This window comes from Zalophus californianus, chromosome 7 (genome assembly GCF_009762305.2).
Source record: "Zalophus californianus isolate mZalCal1 chromosome 7, mZalCal1.pri.v2, whole genome shotgun sequence".
NCBI classification, from domain to species: domain Eukaryota; kingdom Metazoa; phylum Chordata; class Mammalia; order Carnivora; family Otariidae; genus Zalophus; species Zalophus californianus.
In genome coordinates, this window is record NC_045601.1 from 38,469,465 (window position 1) to 38,489,235 (window position 19,771).

General features: G+C 40.2%; 1 protein-coding gene and 1 pseudogene across 6 annotated transcripts in view; one reads left to right on the top strand and one right to left on the bottom strand.

Annotated features, from left to right (window-relative positions):
- Positions 1–19,771, bottom strand: part of TPD52L1 (TPD52 like 1) — a 98,226-nt gene that overhangs the window by 53,420 nt on the left and 25,035 nt on the right. The gene's annotated exons all lie outside the window — the stretch shown is intronic.
- On the top strand, positions 15,338–15,948 carry LOC113927352 (annotated as a pseudogene).

Genomic DNA, 19,771 nt, shown 5'->3' on the forward strand with positions numbered 1-19,771 from the left:
GTTCCCTCTCTCGCTGTGTCTCTGTCAAATAAATAAATAAAATCTTTAAAAAATAATAAAATAAAAAGAAAGAAAATTAAGTTAAAAAAAAAAGAAGGGGAAGAGCTGAAACAAGGACAGAAAACCCACACCTCGTACTCTCAGTCTTTAAAAATAATGAACTGAATTGACATGCACTGACCAGAAGGAATGTTCATTGCATATTGCTAAATGTGTAAAGCAAGTGGCTTTTGTTTACACATGTTACATTTGGGGAGAGCAATAAAAATTGCTGGAAAAGGCAGTCTCAAGCATGCAGTCTTTGGACCTCCACTTGGCCTTAAGAAAGGGCTTTGGGCCTGAGATACTTGCTTACCAAGAGATAAAGGGCCCGCTTAGCCTGTCCAGGGCTTACCACCCTGTGGGGGATTATCTTTTCCTATCTTATGCTCAGTGAGTGCCCTTTTTGTTCCGCCTAAACTTGCACATCATTGGCCCTCAGGCACGCCCTGCTTTCGGTATTTCAGACTCCACAGGGGAGGGGTTGGAGAGTTTCACTTTATTGCTAGTAGTGGTGGAAATAAACAAGAGGGTTGCACATAGGCCAAACACCGAGTCAGCTACAGTGGGCACAGTGAGGGGCTGCTGGCCCTGAGGGAGCAATGCACCTTACTGAAATGGATCCTGCTCCGTCTCTTCTCTAAGTAAAGTATTGTCCCATCCACTGCTTGACTGTGTTGTTTTCCTTGCAACTCCAATACCCAGGCACAATGAAAAGAAGTGTTTGGGGTCTTTCCCTGATACTAGTACACAGTATTCTGCTCCCTTGGGATTAATAACCAGTACGCAATACTGTGCTCACATATAAACATGAACGTCCATGTGTTTGTATGAGCACTGAGAAGGGTGAGAAAAGATACATATTGAATTGTTAATGCTGGTTACTGCAAAAGAGTGAAACTGGATAGGGAAAAGGAGATTTTTTACAGACCTCTGTATTACTTGACTGGTTACCATGAGCATGTGCAATGGACCGAATGTGTTTCATCAAAATTCGTATGTTGAAATCATGATCTCCAAAATGATGGTATTTGGAGGTGATGCCTTTGGGAGGTGATTAAGTTATGAGGGTAGGGCCCTCATGAATGAGATTAGTGCCCTTATAAAAGAAACCCCACTGAGCTCCCCAGCGCCTTCTGCCAAGTGGGGTCACAGAGAAAAGATGACCATCTGTGAACCAAAAAGCCGGCTCTCACCAGATACGGAATCTGCGGGTGCCTTGATCTTGGACTTCCCAGCCTCCGGGACTGGGAGAAATAAACTGCTGTTTAAGATCCGGTGGGGTCTACGGTATTTTGTCATAGTACCCTGAATGGACTAAGATAGCATGTAACTGTTAAAATTCTTCAAAATTTCTATTTTAAGTTATATTTTAAATATAAACAAAAATGCAAAGGATTACAAAAGTTGAAAATCTCAAGGACAGCCGTAAGATACTGCCTATCATAATCAATCATGGTAAGAAAGATAGTACTTCAATCCTGGTTGTTTATTTTTTAAATATCTGCAGAATGAAACTATAGGTTCAAGAGTCCCATGGTCACACTGTTTCACAGTTGTTATACTAAGGGAGTCCTTCCTAACATCTAAATCAAATTACCCTCACTACCATCCAAGTAAATGCCTCCTTTCCATTCAGATCAACCAACATTTATTCATTATTTTTTTTCAGCTGAATTAGTAAACAAATATACCATATCACTGTTGTGGTATTATTATGCTTTACCCATATTAACTGGGATGTTTAGTAAACCACACTGACAACAAATATTGAAGATAAACAATGACAAAAAAGGTGAAATATGTTGTATCTCCCAAAGGGAGGACTGTTTATATACTTGCTAAGTCCATACAGGGGGGACATTATGCATGATAAAAAGTAATTTTCCAGAAAAACAATTAATGATAATATTACAAGTTCAAAATATCACATTAACTTAAAAAAATGCAAATATTTAGTTTCAAGTTTTGTATCAAATGCCATATAAAATGCATACTTTTCTATGACTAGAAAAAGACTACAAGGAGAAAAATACACAAAAATTTTTAAAATGAACGTAACTGGCAAATGAATTTATCGGTGATTTTTTTCATTTACTTCTAACAACTCTCCTGGTTGTTAGAACTGGTGTGGCTGGTGAGAAGTCACTTCAAATTTTCTAAAGGAAACATGTTAAGAAAAAAATGTAGATCTTTCTAGATTGGGTTCCTCGGGGACCTATCCCACTGAATGAATGTCTATCTCATCACAGTAGAGGCTTTGATGGCTTTTCACTTGGCACCGGGTGAAATATAACCCTCTCAGCAGAGCATGGACATCAGCTAGAGCCCCTGTGCACTGGGCCCTTCAGCCTTTCTCCATCAAGCAGTCTCCTCACCAGCCACACCAGTTCACCATCATTCTCAAAGCACTGGGGGCTTTCTGCCCCCATTCTTCTACTCACGCTACTCTTTGGCAAGTCGTGGCTTTTCCTGTCATCTTCATGTATCCAACCTGGCTTCGTGTTCAAAGACCAGATAGTTTCTACACTGTGAAGCTCTTCTCTCAAGTAACTGCCTCCTCATGTGTCTTACCTGTTCTCACTGGTTCTAGTATGTACCATGCTGAGTTTAGTGCTGATGAGGTCTCACCTATGAACTAACTCTTCAGGAGTAGAGACACTATCTTAATCATGTGGGAATCTCTAGCACTTAGCACAGTTGTGGCATATAATAGGTGCTCAAATCTATCTGATGGATAAGTGAATATAGTAGCACTGAATAAAAAGGAAGTACAATTTTGTGTCCTATGAATCACGGAGAATTATTGGACCCTCCAGCCAAATACAGAAAAAAAAAAACAAACAAGAAGGACTGTTGGATCAGTGAGTTCTTTCTAGGCAAGAGTATCACAGTTCTAGAAGAGAAACTATCTTATAAATTGCAATTAAAAATTGAAATCAAAGGCCATTTAAAAAAAATCCATATTCAAAAAAAGATAGATTTATATATATACAAGAGTAGAAGTAATGAGATGAGTCTTTTTAACTCTCAATGTTATCACCAAAGGACCAAAATTCATTTCACTTTAAACAGTTTTGGTACAAGCGGCAGGCAAATGTACAGTCTTCCAAATCACTAATGACGATTTTATTTCAGATACCGAGTAGGTGATGCAAACCAAGGAAACCAGATCCAGGCAAAGGGGGCCCAGATTTTAGAAGGTGGCTCAGGGGACAGTGTGCTTGGTGACCAGCTAGGCAGACACACAGTCCCAAAGTTCCTGCCCTCTGTGTCTCTCAGACAGTGCTCCTATCCCCACTGCAATCAGAAGTCACCTGAAGATTCTCGACTGTCCTACCCTCCTCACACACACACAGCCTTTGTTCACTCTGGAGATAAAAGGATTACTGAGGAACATTTAAAAATGAGGTCATGTTGAATTACTCATCTCATGTTAAGAAACTGTGTATACCTTTTGTCTCTATTTTCTGAAAATATTTCTGCTATTTTGAATGCAAATTTTTTGAAGAAAATATGTATTTAAATCTAGTACAATTTTGTACACATGCAATCCATTTTCAACATATTTTTAACAGATGACTAAAACTAGGACTATTTTTTTAAAAAACAGAAGATCAAACTCTCTTAAGAATTTATTACTGGAATTTATGGCATGCTAAACATAGAAGCAGGAAGGGGCTTGGGTCCTCTTTTAAAATCCTTCCCAGTTAGGAAACAAAACTGAAAAACCAAAGTCTGAAAGTAAAATGCGTTTTAATAATAATCAGTGGCTTTGAAATGCATGTTCCTTTAGAAAGGTGGGACCCCAGAAGTTAACACAGACTAGCAACTGTTACACCTGGCAATGACCATGGGCTCTCCTGTGTCCTAGGTAGCCCGACCAGGCAGTTAGGCGGTAATCCCCCCACCAAGGAGGCTTCACCTAACAACAGAACAACACAAAAATACAATGAAAGTCGAGCTTTAAAACTGGCCTGTGACTCCAAAGCGTTCTTATAAATTAAGTCATTTTAAAATTTTCATCATCATCTGATTTCTAGTATCTTGTGACATTAGAGCTCGATTCAGCACATTTCACTTGTATATTGAAGGCAAGTACTTAGTATCTTTTTCCTTTAGAGATCCATTTGAGTTGAAATAAGTCTCTAAACAGAATTTAACACTTGACTTTTGGTTCTAGGTGTCATGCAGACATAATTATTTAGTAAATCATACAAATCTAGCAAAAAGAGTTTTTAGGCTGTATTATTGGGAAAGATTAAAATGAACAAAATCCAGCCTTAGATCTTTCAATCCATAGTTCAATAAATCACTTGAGTGGTTAGATTCCTTATTTAAATAAGAAAAACACAAAACACAAACAAAAACTTTACTTTCTCTTTAGAATTAAGAAGTCTTCTTCCATCAGAATGAGATTTAATTTCACAGCAGTGTCTAGATTCGACAGGCTCTTTGTCTCTAAATGTTAGTAGGTTAACATGTTCTTTTTCCTAAGGATAAAGCCAACCTTGTCCCTTTTTGCTATGACTTTATGACCTTCAGCTGGTAAGTTTCTCAATGCCGACACTATTTGACATTTTTCAGAGGGTTGTTTGCTGTGGGAGACTGTCCTGTGTACTGTGGGGTGTTTAGTAGTATATATGGCCTCTGCCAGCTAGATACCAGTAGGATCTGTCTCTCCCTGCCCCCTCCACCCCACGTCGTGATTATCAACTGTCTCCAGGGGCACCTGGGTGGCTCAGTCTGTTGAGTGTCTGACCTCAGCTCAGGTCATGATCTCAGGGTCCTGGGATCCAGCCCGGTATCACAGGCAGGCTCTGTGCTCAGCAGGAAGTCTGCCTGTTCCTTTCCTCTCCCCCTGCCCTTCCCCCTGCTTGTGAGCGCTCTCTCCCAAATAAATAAAATCTTTAAAAAACCAAAAAGACAAAACTGTCTCCAGACATTGTTCAATGTCCCCAGCAGGGCAAAACCACATCCAGTTGAGAACTACCAAGGAAGCTCTGCTTGGGCACAGAGACAATATCCACAATTACGGACCCTTGCGTTCATCATGTGTCAGGCACGAGGCCAAGGGTTGCATGTACATTAATTCATATGGTTAGGTATCACTATCCCTAATTTATACTGATACACTGAAGAAAACTGATATTCACAGAGACAAAGTGGTGAGCTGAGTCCCCCTGCTTTTTCTATATTCAGGCAACCTATCATCTTAGTGTGTTCCTGGCCCTCCCAACTTTGGAAGCCGGTCATCCGTTTGTAAACCCATCTCTCTTCTCCCATGCATGCAAGCAGGTATTGTACAGGGAGAGCCCCGGGGCAGCCACTGCAAGGGAGTAGAGATAGAACGTAAAGGAGGGGAACTTTGCAATGTTTCCATCTCTAGTGAAAAATCACTTATCAACCCACCACCACCGGTTTCAAGTACTGTACAACATGCCTACCATCTACAACAGTAGACACAGAAGCCTCAAATTGCCTTAGATGGTTAAAAGCACTGGAAAAGCCTCCTAGAGGCTGAGCCTTCCCCCTGCTGTAATCGGGATCCACTGGGAAACTAACTGCTGATCTTTGTCCCTGGAGGCAGGCAGACCTTTGGCTCCTTCTCTCTGGAAGCAAAACAGAATTCAAGATCATACTCAGATCAGGCAGAGAGCCAACATCTGGGCTTGAAGCCCTGGGTATAATCCTAGTTCCTGGTACGGCATTGACAGTGTTGACCTTCCCAGATAACTAGCCCTTAGTTACTGAACTGGAGCCATGAGCTCACTCAGAGGTCGCTGGGCTAACTGATCCCTTGGCCAACCACACACTGACCTAGAGCTGCAGGGGCTCTGGCCAGCCTCAGCAGTGTGGGAGCCGGCAGTGAGCTTGTTAGCCTTACCCTGCTGGGACGTTCCTCACCTTTCCCTTTTAGCTCCTTTTTTTCTGGACACACCAATGACTCTACGGTTTCAAGCAATGGACACCCAAATGCCTTTTTTAGACTCTCGTAACTGGATGCCACAACCCTTCCCCTCTGACGTTTAGTGGGCTTCACTTCCCTTTGGATTCTCCCACTTAACCAATTATATCCACTTTTGCTGACTTAGTTCCTGCCATCCATCTGAATCCTTAGCACTAGAATAAAGAAAAGGCAACATGGCAAGTGGTTATAATCTTTTGCGGGTACAGCTTAGTTCAGAGGAATTGTTGAAAGGCACTGTTTCTTATTTCTGAAGTGTGGCCTAACAAAATATTAAATTACATGTTATTTTAGAAATAGCAAGTGCGCATACCTGATTAGAACTTTATATTATATCCTACTTTGGGAAGGAAATGGACTTTGCTTAAAAAAATCCTTCCCGCTATTTTGCCTCTTAGAGCTTGGAGTCTTACACTCAAAAAACCTTTTACTTTCAGGTCAGACAGGGAGAAACAGACAGGAGGTGTCTCCTGATTTGGGGGACAAACACTTCTCTAAAATTCTCCTTAGTAGAAAAATAACTCAGTGGAGACATAACGAGATGCAGAAAAATAAGGGAAGTTCCATTTCTTGCATTACTGAACATGTGAACTTGATTCACACTGTTCTGTATTGAACTGGATCCAGTGGTAAATGTGAGCTGTTTTGAACTATTCAATTAGAGATTATGAAGAGAAAGGACCTACCAAGATGAAAAAGTAAAATGATTCAAGGGTTTGGAAGATCAGAGTGAACACATAAACACAGATTTTATTCTGGAAAAGGGACATCTCTAGAGATTGTTCACATCAGGAGGCGTGTGAAAAGGAAAAGGGCAACAATTTTATTTTTTTCTCAGCAAGCAATAAGAAAAGATGAAATAAAATTTCAGAAAGCATGATTGTGAATTTTTTAGGAAATATTTTCAGGTTATAAATTAAATATAGCTCCCCATGGTCTAGAAAAGGTTGGGAAAATCTTCTCCGGAGATAGCCAGTGGGAGATTCGCCATAAGAATGTTCTGATTAAAAGGCCCGAACGGGCCAGATTATCTCTGAGAAATAGTTTTAAGGTTGTTGTTTTTATTTTCCTGCCTAATGATTTAGGACTATGATGACACCTTTGATACGAAGGGGGAGGAATTCCAAAGCTGGAATCTGCCACCAAGCTGAATGTGTGGCCCTGAGCGAGATTCTTAAGTCACTCTCACGTCCGTGTCTCATGTGTAAAATCAGAGGGCCAGCCTGGCATAAATGTGTTTAGATACTCCGGTGAGGAGGGAAGTGGAGAGTCTAAGACTAAAGTCAGATATCAAAAACACAAATGTGAGGAAAAAAAAGAAAAATTCTATGTTCAGGGAAATCTGTGGTACAGTTTTAATAGACGGATGAACACCAAACTAGGTATTATAGATAAGATAAGCATTATTTCAAGGTATTCAATGTCATGTACTTTAAAGAGCTAACAGAAAAATAATCATGTAACATGCAGTACATTTCTTTAAATAATCTGGCGATTGTTGGTCTTGCAAGGAGACTGAAGCCCAGATGCCAATTATTTACATTTCCTTTATTTGTAGAGCAACATCCCCAAACTTGTTTCAACATTAAAACTATAATTACGCTCTTACACTACTGAAACCATAATTAAAACTTTGGAACTGCCCCAGATGTTCCTGTGGCTAATGTAAGTTCATGTTTGATCTTCTCATTATCTCTCCGTGACAGTCACAGGATTAAGGGTATGAGATGAAGATTTAAAATAAAATGCAGAAAGTCTTAAAAACAACCACAGCTTTGGAAGCTATGGAAAGTTTATCTTTCCTTGTTTTTCAGAGCCTTTGGATGATTCATACATTTAGAGGCAAGTTTAAGGGCATCATTCTGGGCCAAATGAGTTGGAATCTTTGAGATCAACCTTGCACATCTGTGTTTTTTCTTAAGTCCCACAGGTGATACTGATGGGCAATGTTGAAAACCATTGATTTTAAATAAAATAATATAACCTAAGTGGCACCACTGTGAGTCTGGCACCATTCTATGTCCTGGAAATACAATGATTATCAGAACAGACAGGTCCTCTGCTCTCATGAAGCTTGAGACACATGACGGCAGATCTATGGTACACCAGGGGGTCAGTGACTGGAAACAGGGTTTCTGTCACAACACAAGACCAACAATGGCTCTCTTTAAATGGGTCAGTTGTGCTGAGGCCAAGAGAGAGCTGCCATGTAAAACCTGAAAAGAAAAGAGACTTCCAGGGAGAGGTAATAGCCAGTTCAAAGCCCTAAGGTTAAACCTTATTGCAACAAGGGATCAAAAAATGAAGGTGTTGATTAGAGCAAATCAAGGTGCCAATGCTGATTAATCTGGTATTATCAGGGAATATCCCATAAGTGCCTTTTCCATAGATCTAAAGTTTACTTATGTTAAACTATGTAAAAATTACTCATTTACTATGAAATCTCTCTTCAATTGAAGGGTGAGGCAAAAAAAAATGCATGACATGCTTCTTACTCTCAAAGAACAGAGGAGAGATCCTCAACGTGCCCGGCTAACTATAAAATCAAGAAAGAATGTATTAAACACTTTAGCCAAGGTCTAAACAGTGTACCATTAGCACAAATAAGAAGTGTTTAAATCCCATAGCTAATCCTGAAGGTCTTCATGGAGATAATGTTATTTGAGTTTACTCATACACAATAAGAGGATTTTGACGGGAGATGAGAAGGGAGGTCCTGTAGGGAAGGATGGTGGCAAAGTATTAAAACCGAGAAAGCTCAGGTATGGTAAAAGAATGAAGAGTTGCTTGACCAGCTGGTAAGAAATATGCCCAAAAGGATATCTGGTCCAGATCAAGGAGAGCCTTGAATTCCATGTAAAGATGACTGAAAGGAATGAAGAAGCATAAAAGTTTCTTTTTTTTTTTTTTTAAGATTTTATCTATTTGAGAGAGAGAACGAGATAGAAAGAGAGCATGAGAGGGGAGAGGGTCAGAGGGAGAAGCAGACTGCCTGCTGAGCTGGGAGCGCGATGCGGGACTCGATCCCAGGACTGCAGGATCATGACCTGAGCCGAAGGCGGTCGCTTAACCAACTGAGCCACCCAGGCGCCCGAAGCATAAGAGGTTTCTGAGCAGAGGAATGACAGGGTAAGAGATATGCTTAAGGGAAAAAACCAGTCGTTTCCTGGTGCCGTGATGTACTTAACAGATGACTTCAGGGACTGAGTTAGAAGGCTTTGTACCCTTCAACAAAAAGCCCCCAAATGCCAAGAATGTAGAGTTAGTACTTCTTCCAAATCATTCCCTGCTATCAACTGCCATTTCTAATTGATTGTAAACTAGAAGTTCCTAAGGTACATGAAATAGTCACCATTAATATTAATCCTATAATTGAGTAAATAACCTGGAACTCCAAAGGTGGTTCCAGTCAGCTCTCGGACCAAAAAGCATGAAGTCTTGTACAAGCTTTTTCCCCCCCACAGAACTGTCTGTCTGTCTGAATCATAATGATCTAAGAGAACTCATCTGCAAACTGAATTGTCAGTGTTATCCTCAAGAAAAACAAAAGCCCTCTGGGTTGTGTGCTCCTTGAAGGCCCAGGCATGGCCTTCAGCCTGCCCACTCCTCGGACTCACTCTGTAGGGCTCCAGGAAGAGCGGCTGTATAATGAGTGTACAATAGCTTTCACCCTTACTAACACTGAAGCTGGAACTCAGCGAGGAGGACATACATACCTACAGTCTACAATAAATATATTTTTAATACGTATTTTCTCATATATGTATATTTATTCATGGATATGTTTTGTACATGTAGGTTTCCATACATATGCATTTTATAGACATGTTCATGTTTTTTATATACCTAGGTCTTTCCCATACATGGGAGCTGTCTTCCATCCTTCCTCATCACTCTGCAGCTACGCGTGCTACCTGAAGTTACGCCATCACAGACAGAACACCCCACACAGGAAGTCACAGAAGAAATGGTCTGGGGATTTGTCAGCCCTCCTTCAGCTGGCTGGTTCCCAGCTACTTTCCCATCATGGTACTCCTGAGGGCGATACCACACCCCTCCGGGACAGTGACTCAGGGTGGCCGCGACCTTCAATGGTGAGGACAGGCAGCACCCCCCTCCCTCCGCAGGAAAGCATATCAGAATAAGGAGAAGGGGGAACAGGGGAATGGGAATGGGCAAGGAGAATGTAAACACAAGCAGCTGGAGAAAATTCCCTGAAGTCCTTCTGCCGTACACCACTGGGGGCAGTCCTTGCCCCAGTCCTCACCCAGGATGATTTAAGAAGATGGTCTCTGGAGTACGCTAAGGCTGAATCTGGTCTTAACCGCACGATCCTGGCGATCTTTTTTTTTTTTTTTTTTTAAGATTTTATTTATTTATTTGACAGAGAGAGACACAGCGAGAGAGGGAACACAAGCAGGGGGAGCGGGAGAAGGAGAAGCAGGCTTCCCACCGAGCCTGGAGCCCGATGCGGGGCTCGATCCCAGGACCCTGGGATCATGACCCGAGCCGAAGGCAGACGCTTAACGACTGAGCCACCCAGGCGCCCCCGATCCTGGCTATCTTACCTCGGTTCCTGAAGCTTCACTTTCCTCATCTGTAAAACAGAGAAAATCACAGAAACTATCTCTAAGGGTTGGCTGGAGGATTAAATGAGATTAAAGTATGTAAACTGTTGGGTACCATGCCTAACACCTAAGGATAATGAATAGATGTTAGCAACGATTATTGAAAATAACCTGCCAGGCAGAGCGGAACTGCAGTCAGTGCCCTTGTAATTAAATATTTGCCATGGATGACATGGATGCTAATAAACTCTCTCAAGAAGTCGGGTGGGACACATGTGACAGATGCAGCTCTCACTGGAGTGGCCACACACGGGCTGGGCTGTGTCAGTAAGTATGTGCGTGTGTCAGGTGCAGAGCACAAGGGAGGCGAGGCCCACAGGGGTCAGGGCAGGTCGGGCCATAGCAAAGAGCTTGACTGCTGTCTGGAACCACGACCAGTCGTCTCTTTTCTTTCTGGGTTCTTACTAAAACTCAGAAAAGTGGACTCAGCCCTAGCTGACAAGTTAACAAAGCGGGTTAAAATAGATGCCTATTTCCTTAGAAATGAAAATGGGCAGCAGGGAGACCCACTGTCAAAAACTGACCCCTTCCTCGTGCCCCATGAAGTGCTAGTGGCGGGTCCCCTACTGGCCAGCACAGTTTTTTCCATTAAAGGGACAAAGCCTGAATGAGCCACATCACACTGGCATGTCCGTTTCTCCTCCCCTTAGTAGATTATATTTTGAGTTAACAGTATGTATGTGCTGGGATCCCACTGAGGTACTCCCGGGTAAGGGAAAGCACGATTTTCTTTTTTTCTCAAAATTCTGATTGCTATGGATTAACCCAAGAGAACTTCATGCTGCTAGGATCAGCTGGCTTCTGAAACCCTTGGCATGTAGGGCAGATGTCAATTTGACGAGGTGATAGTCACATGCCTAGAGCTAGACACCATGTCTGGTGTCCTGAGAGCTAGCCAAGTTCATCAGGAAAACAAAAATTTCCACTTGGAGTCAAAGTCATCCTCAAACCCGACCCCCCATACACACTATTTTCCTACAACAAAAGCCCCGAGGGAACATGACCAAAGGAACAGTTTTCTCCTCCAACAGCATGTTCCAAAAGTCATCAGGAAAGCTGGGGGCTACATAATAGCCTTCATTCACAATTTGCTTTAAATCTTCACAATTCTACTTCAATTCTGCCTTAGGGTAACAAGTTCCATCTGTTATTATAACAAGTGAATATTGGTTCTTTTTTTCCTTGAACATACCTTGTTAAAAAAATACTAATATTCATCATGAGGAGCTCTGCTGTTGTCTAATGAACAGAAGGGAGAAAAATCGGGTACCTGGTATTTCAAGACTACGAAGGACTGAGCTGCCCCACAGTTGTTCATTTCTTCCTTTGTTCAGAACTTTCTCTTTCCTCGGATGACAAGGAGAGAGACATGCTCAGAGCACGTCTGGTCTTACAACTAGAGTATCTGCGCCCTGTTTCTCTATTTTGACAAACGCCATGTGACAACAGCCAGCCAAATGGAAAACCCTGCTGTTCTCAGGCCCCTTCAATGTTGCACCAGTGATACTTGATGGCGGCTCGGTTCCTCCACACTGTTTCAGTTAGAAGAAATAATACCATTTACCCAGTGTTGAACACATCATTATCCCTTCCCCATGTTCTTTTGAAATGAAAGCAAAAGAATTAAATCCATATTTTGATGGCACCTGGAAACAGACATCTGTTTTCTCTCTTCTTCATTTAGAAAGGCCGTGTGGAAAAGCTGCCCCTGTGCCCTCAGAAACACACAAACCAAGTAGACAATGGGCGAGATGCAAGTGTCAAAGAACAATTTGTTCTTCTGCAAAATCGCCCACTAGGAATATTACCGTGAATAAAGAAAGGGAGAAAATATAACTTGAACAAAATAACCAAACCCCCACACACGTATACGTAAACACATGTCAAGAACAAAACAAAACGCGAAGGTCAGTGGGGACTCTTCAAATTTTAAGAAAACGTTAATTACAGTTTAGAAGACAACTGAGTTTAAAATCATATCAAGATTCCATAAAACATCATAGAATGTATTAAAATCCCAAATCAATAATTAGAATGGAGACAGCAGTAATGGATGGTTCCATATCATTCTCTTGGTACAGCAAAAGAGAATATGTTGAGTACACCACAAAAACTCTAAAGCATGCTCATGCCGATGTAATGTTGATGGCTCTCAGTCTCATCGATTTCCCATCATTAGTTTGTGGCAGTGACCCCCACACGTACTGTTCTGAGAGAGAATGACCTAGGACTTACTCTGAAGCTGGAGCACCAGGTGGAATCGTCTGCCACCCCTGGAACTGCTCCCAAGTTTGGTGTCTGATTTTGACAGCCCTACAGACCAAGAGAAGCATATGAATTCTTGCCATTTGTCAAGTCACAGCTGGTAGAAAGAGCTAAAATTATGACCCCTACAGTTCACAGAAACAGTTTCGAGTCCGGCACTTTCTGTTACTTGGACGTTAGTTAACTGTCTTCAGCTATATAAAGAAGTGACCCATGTCTTAGGAGCAGAAACCTCTGGCTATCCTTCCTTTCTGTCCTAACCCCCAATACTTGAGAGCTGGTAGAGAGTTCCAGTGAGGGAAGGAAGATGGAAGGGAAATTTTAGGAGGACCTACAATGAGATTTTCTATATCTCAGCATACTCCTTCTGTTATGTATTTTGTCAACTGTAAATAATTGTGACTATTGCTTTTACTTTACATTCTTCTTTCTGTGAGGTGTATTAAATGAAAACAAAAAAATGGCTCCATTTATCTCAAATACTCATGTAGTAAGGAAATAAAATCAAGTTCCTGCGGTATCAGATGTGGCATTACTTTGGAGTGAAAAGGAAATACCAATGACGTTGGTGGAAGGAGTGTTATGGAAAAGTACCAAGGAGAGGGAGGTAGCCAATCCTTGTCTCTGCTCTTTCCTGGTGTGACGAGCTATCTTTTGGCAGCACCCACAAAATCAAAGGCATCAATGGTAACCAGTAGAGAAAAAAATAAGTTAGACTGAAAAATCAAGTTAATGGCAGGATATCAACAGCTTTCTTTCTTAATGAACAGCTAATAATGTTTTCTATACACCTCTTAAATTAGGTAAGCTCTAAAGGATGCTATAGGCAGAGTCCATTTTCTGCCTTCTTTTTGAAATTCTTTGCTCCCAACCCAGGTAGATGTAACACACACCACGCTTCTTTGCAGTCACAGTATGAGTCAGGTTTTACTTTAATACTTTCACTTTAAAATGCCTGCACATAAACCACCTCTGGTGCTCATGGTCACCTAAATCCTGTATTTGGAACAGAGTGCACACCTGATCTCTACTGGTCCAAAGAAGAATTAACTTAGCAGTTTGCCCAACTAGGGTAATTACTTTAAGGAACAGAATTATTTGTTGTTTAGTTTGGTATGGAAATTCTTCTTTTTCTAACTTGAGCATAGAATCTTAAAGTCTAAGTGGCAAAGATAATCCAAGAATGCTTAGGGCAGAGGTGAAATCAACAGAGATGACTTCTATTTATAATAAGATGACCGGCCTTCTCAGGACAATTCCAACTGTTGGGTGCAAATCAGTTACCTAAGGCATCTGTCACTGCAGTAAAAAAGTCTATGTCCCCATTTTAAGCTAATTCTCTGAAAGTATCACAATGCTTTCCTAAGACTTAAAACTACCTTATGAAATCTATCAGAATGTCTTCTGCATAAGCTAGCCTTACTGGTATATACAAAATGAAGGAAAGCTTTCTCCAGGCATGGACTGGACTGCACTGAGTTAACCGCCTTACCAGCCCAGTGAAAATATTCTGACCATGCAAAGCCATGCATGCAGTTTTGATAAGAATCCCCTGATGAGGTATTTTTTTCAAACTGCAGGTCACTACACCATTTAGTGAATCACTAAGTCAATTTAATGGGCTGTGACCACCATTTTTTTTAAAAGAAACAGAACAGACAAGAATAGAGTGAAAATTATTAGGCATGCATATAATAAGGGCAAGTAATGTTTCAGAAATTTTGTTTCAGTTAGTTATTTTATACACACACACTATATATACACACATACCCCAACATAACAGAAGGTAATGTAAAATGTATGTTATTCTGTATCAAGATTTGAAAAGTTTGAAAAACACTACTAAGAAGGATATTTAATTCTACTGTTTAATACAATAGCCACATTTTCCCACCCTACTGATATAATTCCCTCTTTCCATCAAGGTAAGGGTGAGAATAAAAAATAATAAAAATAAAGTGAGGCCACTTTTAGCTGTACTCAGAACACAGCTGTGAAAGGAAAAATCAGCACAGACCACGGAGAAGACAGATCCACTGAAGCATAAAAATGTGCCTTTCCACTTGGATAACAAGTTGACAGATATCTTAAAAGAGAGAGGCGCTGTAAAGTTTCCACTGGAGTCACTGGTTTTCTCAGCTATCCTACCTTGTTTCAGAACCTAACCAGCTGGGAAGGCTTTGGCAGAATGTACAATATGGTTGGGTAACTGTGAGATAGCTTATTTGATAGGTGATGCCATAAAACCTGGCCACCTTCTCAGCAGAAACTTCCCAGACAAGATCTCTACTAATTATCCTTAAATATGAAATCTTAACTCTCTCCAACCCCCAGCTAAAACCCTTGATTCCTCAACACCACAAAAAGCCTTGGTATATGAGAAGGTATAAAAATAAAAGTGCAGCCTGGGCCCCCGGACCAGAAGCGCCACGCTTGAACCCCAACCTCCTCGTCTGGCTTGAAACACCGGCGCCGCCAAGATGCCGGCTTACCACTCTTCTCTCATGGACCCTGACACCAAACTCATTGGAAACATGGCACTGTTGCCTATCAGAAGTCAGTTCAAAGGACCTGCCCCTAGAGAGACAAAAGATACAGATATTGTGGATGAAGCCATCTATTACTTTAAGGCCAATGTGTTCTTCAAAAACTATGAGATTAAGAATGAAGCTGATAGAACCTTGATATATATAACTCTGTACATTTCTGAGTGTCTAAAGAAACTCCAAAAGTGCAATTCCAAAAGCCAAGGTGAAAAAGAAATGTATACACTGGGAATCACTAATTTTCCCATTCCTGGAGAGCCTGGTTTTCCACTTAATGCAATTTATGCCAAACCTGCAAACAAATAGGAAGATGAGGTGATGAGGGCCTACTTACAGCAGCTGAGACAAGAGACTGGACTGAGACTTTGTGAGAAAGTTTTTGACCCTCAGAATGATAAACCTAGCAAGTGGTGGACTTGCTTTGTGAAGAGACAGTTCATGAACAAGAGTCTTTCAGGACCTGGACAGTGAAAGGAGCCTGGGCAGACACTTTCCACAGCCGTGGGCAGCATTTTACAGCAAGGTGCACACAGTTATTTGCCTTTATTTGATAAAGTTTTATACAGAAGAGAGAAGAGAGCATGTCTTCACTTGAAGAGCTCTTTATCAAGAATTTGGGGCGGGGAGGGAAGAATGGGTGATTTGAAATTTTCTGCAGTATTAAGCTGGTGCTTAATAAAAATAAGTAAGAATAAAGAAATTTCCAACATTCCATGTCAAAAAAATAAAAAAAATAAAAGTGCACCTAACAGTTTCTGGATTTCAGATAACACCAGACTTTGTTTATTCTTTGACAATGTGTGTATGTATGTATGTGTGTCCATGCCCATTTATATAATTACACATACACATGCACTTTGTGGCCAATGGTTTGACAAAAATGGCATTGTGTTTATATACTCCTCTGCCTCTTGCTATTCTTTTTTATTTTTAAGATTTTATTTATTTATTTGAGAGAGAGAGTGATCTCGAGAGAAAGAGAGAGAACACAAGCAGGGAGGGGTAAAGGGAGAGGGAGAAGCAGACTCCCAGCTGAGAGGGGAGCCTGAAGCGGGGCTCAATCCCAGGACCCGGAGATCGTGACCTGAGCCGAAGGCAGATGCTTAACTGACTGAGCCACCCAGGCGCCCCACATTTGCTATTCTTACTTAACAATTCATAATGAATTTATGTGCCGAACGGTACAGCTATAACTCACTCTTTTAAGCGATGGCTGAATATTTTATCATGAGCAAATACTGCATGATTTCAAACACTGCCCATTTAATGGACATTTATTTATTTCACTTTTTTCTGGATGGGGAGGTGCCTACTATCATCAGCACTGCAATGAATATATTTGTGCATGGATCATTATGTAAGGTAGTTTTAATTCCAAAAATTCCAAGAGAAGAATTTAAATTTTAGTAGATGTTGCCTGATTGTTTTCTAAAAAGACTGGAACAATCCATGTTTCCACTAGCAACACGTGAAAGTATTCACTTTTTCCACTCTTCTCAGCAATTTGAGTTACTTACTATACTTTTAACTTTTGCCTGTCCAACGTGTATAACACACTATCATATTGTTACTTAAATCTGCATTTCCCTAGCATAATTAATTTAAGCACCTTTATACATGCTATTGGCCAAATGGATTTGCTTTTCCATAAAATGAATCCAAATTACTTTTTATCCTATTTTTCTATTGGCATATCAAATTATTAGATTTTTTCACTTTTTATTGATATTAATCCATTAACTGCTATATGTGATGAAATTCTTCCCTCACCTACTGTTTGCCTATTGGATTTGATAATATCTTTTGTCATGCAAATATTTTTAAATTTTATATGGGGTAAAATGTTTGTTATTATTATTTTTTTAATTATTTTTCTTTTTGACCTTCTGTGTTTCCTCTCTTGGTTAAAACAGTCTCTCTCCAGTTATTACATTGTACAGAGTCACCTCATTTTTCTTTTAATACTTGCACTGTATTATTTTTCTAGTAAAATTCTAATCCAAATAAATTTTTTTTTAAAGATTTTATTTATTTATTTGAGAGAGAGAATGAGATAGAGAGAGAGAGAGCATGAGAGGGGGGAGGGTCAGAGGGAGAAGCAGACTCCCCGCTGAGCAGGGAGCCCGATGTGGGACTCGATCCCAGGACTCCAGGATCATGACCTGAGCCGAAGGCAGTCGCTCAACCAACTGAGCCACCCAGGCGCCCTAATCCAAATAAATTTTGTAAAGTGTAGAATAAGCACCAAGCTTTATTTTTTTGAGATAGTGTCGACTTGTTATTAAAGAATATTTCTCACTGAAACTGCATATATTAAATTCCAGAATATTCTAAGATCCACTCTGGACTCCATTTTGTGGTACTAATCTATGGTGTCAATACCATGCTGCTCTGCTAAGAGTGACTTTATGGTATATATTACTAGTCCATAAGGCAACTCCCCCCTCCACCCAGTTGTCTCTATCATAATGCTTTGTCTAATCTCACACATTTATTCTTTATAGGTAGTCTAAAAGCATTTTATCTAATTTCAAAATATCTTTGTTGGGACTTTAAATGGATTTACATTAAATACAGTTATTAATTCCTCTGTTGAAGTTTTAAATTCTCCTTGGACTGATTTTGGTAATTTATATATTGCTATACTTCTTCTGGTTCAGGAGTCAGCAAGCTATGGCTTGCAGGCCAAATCTGCCCCACTGTCTATTTTTTCTTTTTTTAAGATTTTATTTATTTATTTTATTTGAGGGAGAGAGAAACACACACACACACACACACACACACACGTGGGCAGGGGGAGGGGCAGAGAGAGAGAGGGAGAGAATCTCAAGCAGACTCCATGCTGAGCAAGGAGCCTGGGCTCCTTGGGCTGGGCTCCATCTGACCACCCTGAGATCACGACCTGAGCAGAAACCAAGAGTTGGACACTTAAACCGACTGAACAACCCAGGCGCACTCCACTGTCTATTTTTGTAAATAAAGTCTTATTGGTTCACAGCCATACCCATTTGTTTTTATAATGTCTATGGCTCCTTTTGTGCTACAGTGACAGGACAGAGTAGCTGTGACAGAAACCTAAAATGTTTACTATATGTCCTTTATAGAAAACGTTTGCAGATCCCTATTCCAGGTTTAAAATTTATTTTCCAAAAATTGATACATGGTATTCGCCAACTCCTAAAATTTCTTCAATATTTTAGTTCTGTTTCTTTTTTCATTTCTAACTTTGCTCTCCTTCTTCTGGAAATAGGTTTCTCAAAAGGTCTATATCTTTCCAAAAATTCACTTTTGGATTTATTTAACTTTTCTACTATTTTTGGTATTGCTGTTTTCAATTTCATTAATTTCTGCTTTCATCTTTTAAAATTCTCTCTTTTAATGTGTTCTTTTCCAGCTTCTTAACTATTAAGTTTCATCATTTGTAGTTACTGTGTCTCATAGATTTTAGTGACTCTGTTTCTCACAGATTTTGGAGGGTTTTCCTTTTCACTATTTTCTAGATAGCTGAGAATTTCATTCTGATTTTATCTTTGACCCAAATGTGTTTCTTATTTATTTCTAATTTTGTTGGACAATCTATTAAAAAATGTGGTCTGTAAAAGCTCTTAATTTTTTAAGCTATTCTTTGGGCCAAATACTTCACTAATTTTTTTTCTTCACTAATTTTTCTAAGTGTTTTGTGGCACCAAGGGAGTTAGGGAAAGAACATAAAGTCCTATAATACATCCTGTTAAGTCACTTTAACTGGATTGTTCAAGGCTTTTCTGTCTTTATCTATAATCTGCTATCTTCTCACTAAAACACGCCACTATAAAACGGAACTAGTAAACAGTTCTCTCTGTAATCATATAGCTTTTGATTATGTTTCTAGTTGCTCTGCCATGTGGGCATGTTTTATGACTTTATAAATTGTGCCTTTTTAATTTTTTGTGCTTTCTTTCCAATATAATTATTGTTCTTCATACTTTTATTTTGTTTGTTCTTTGCCCTGTGTATTTTATTATCCCTTTTTCCCCCAACCCTTAAAAAATATTGCTTGAGTATATTTTTTGTGGCAACTTTCATCCACACTTTTATTGTTACCCCAACAGTCCCACTCTTCACATAGGCATATTTAGACCTTTTACTTAAAAAAAAAAAGATTTTATTTATTTATTCAAGAGAGAGAGCAAGCACAGAGGGACAGTGTGAGGGAGAAGCAGGTTCCCTGCAGAGCAGGGAGCCCAACACGGGGCGTGATCCCAGGACCCTGGGATCATGACCTGAGCCGAAGGCAGATGCTTAACTGATTGACCCACCCAGGTGCCCATAGGCCTTTTACTTTT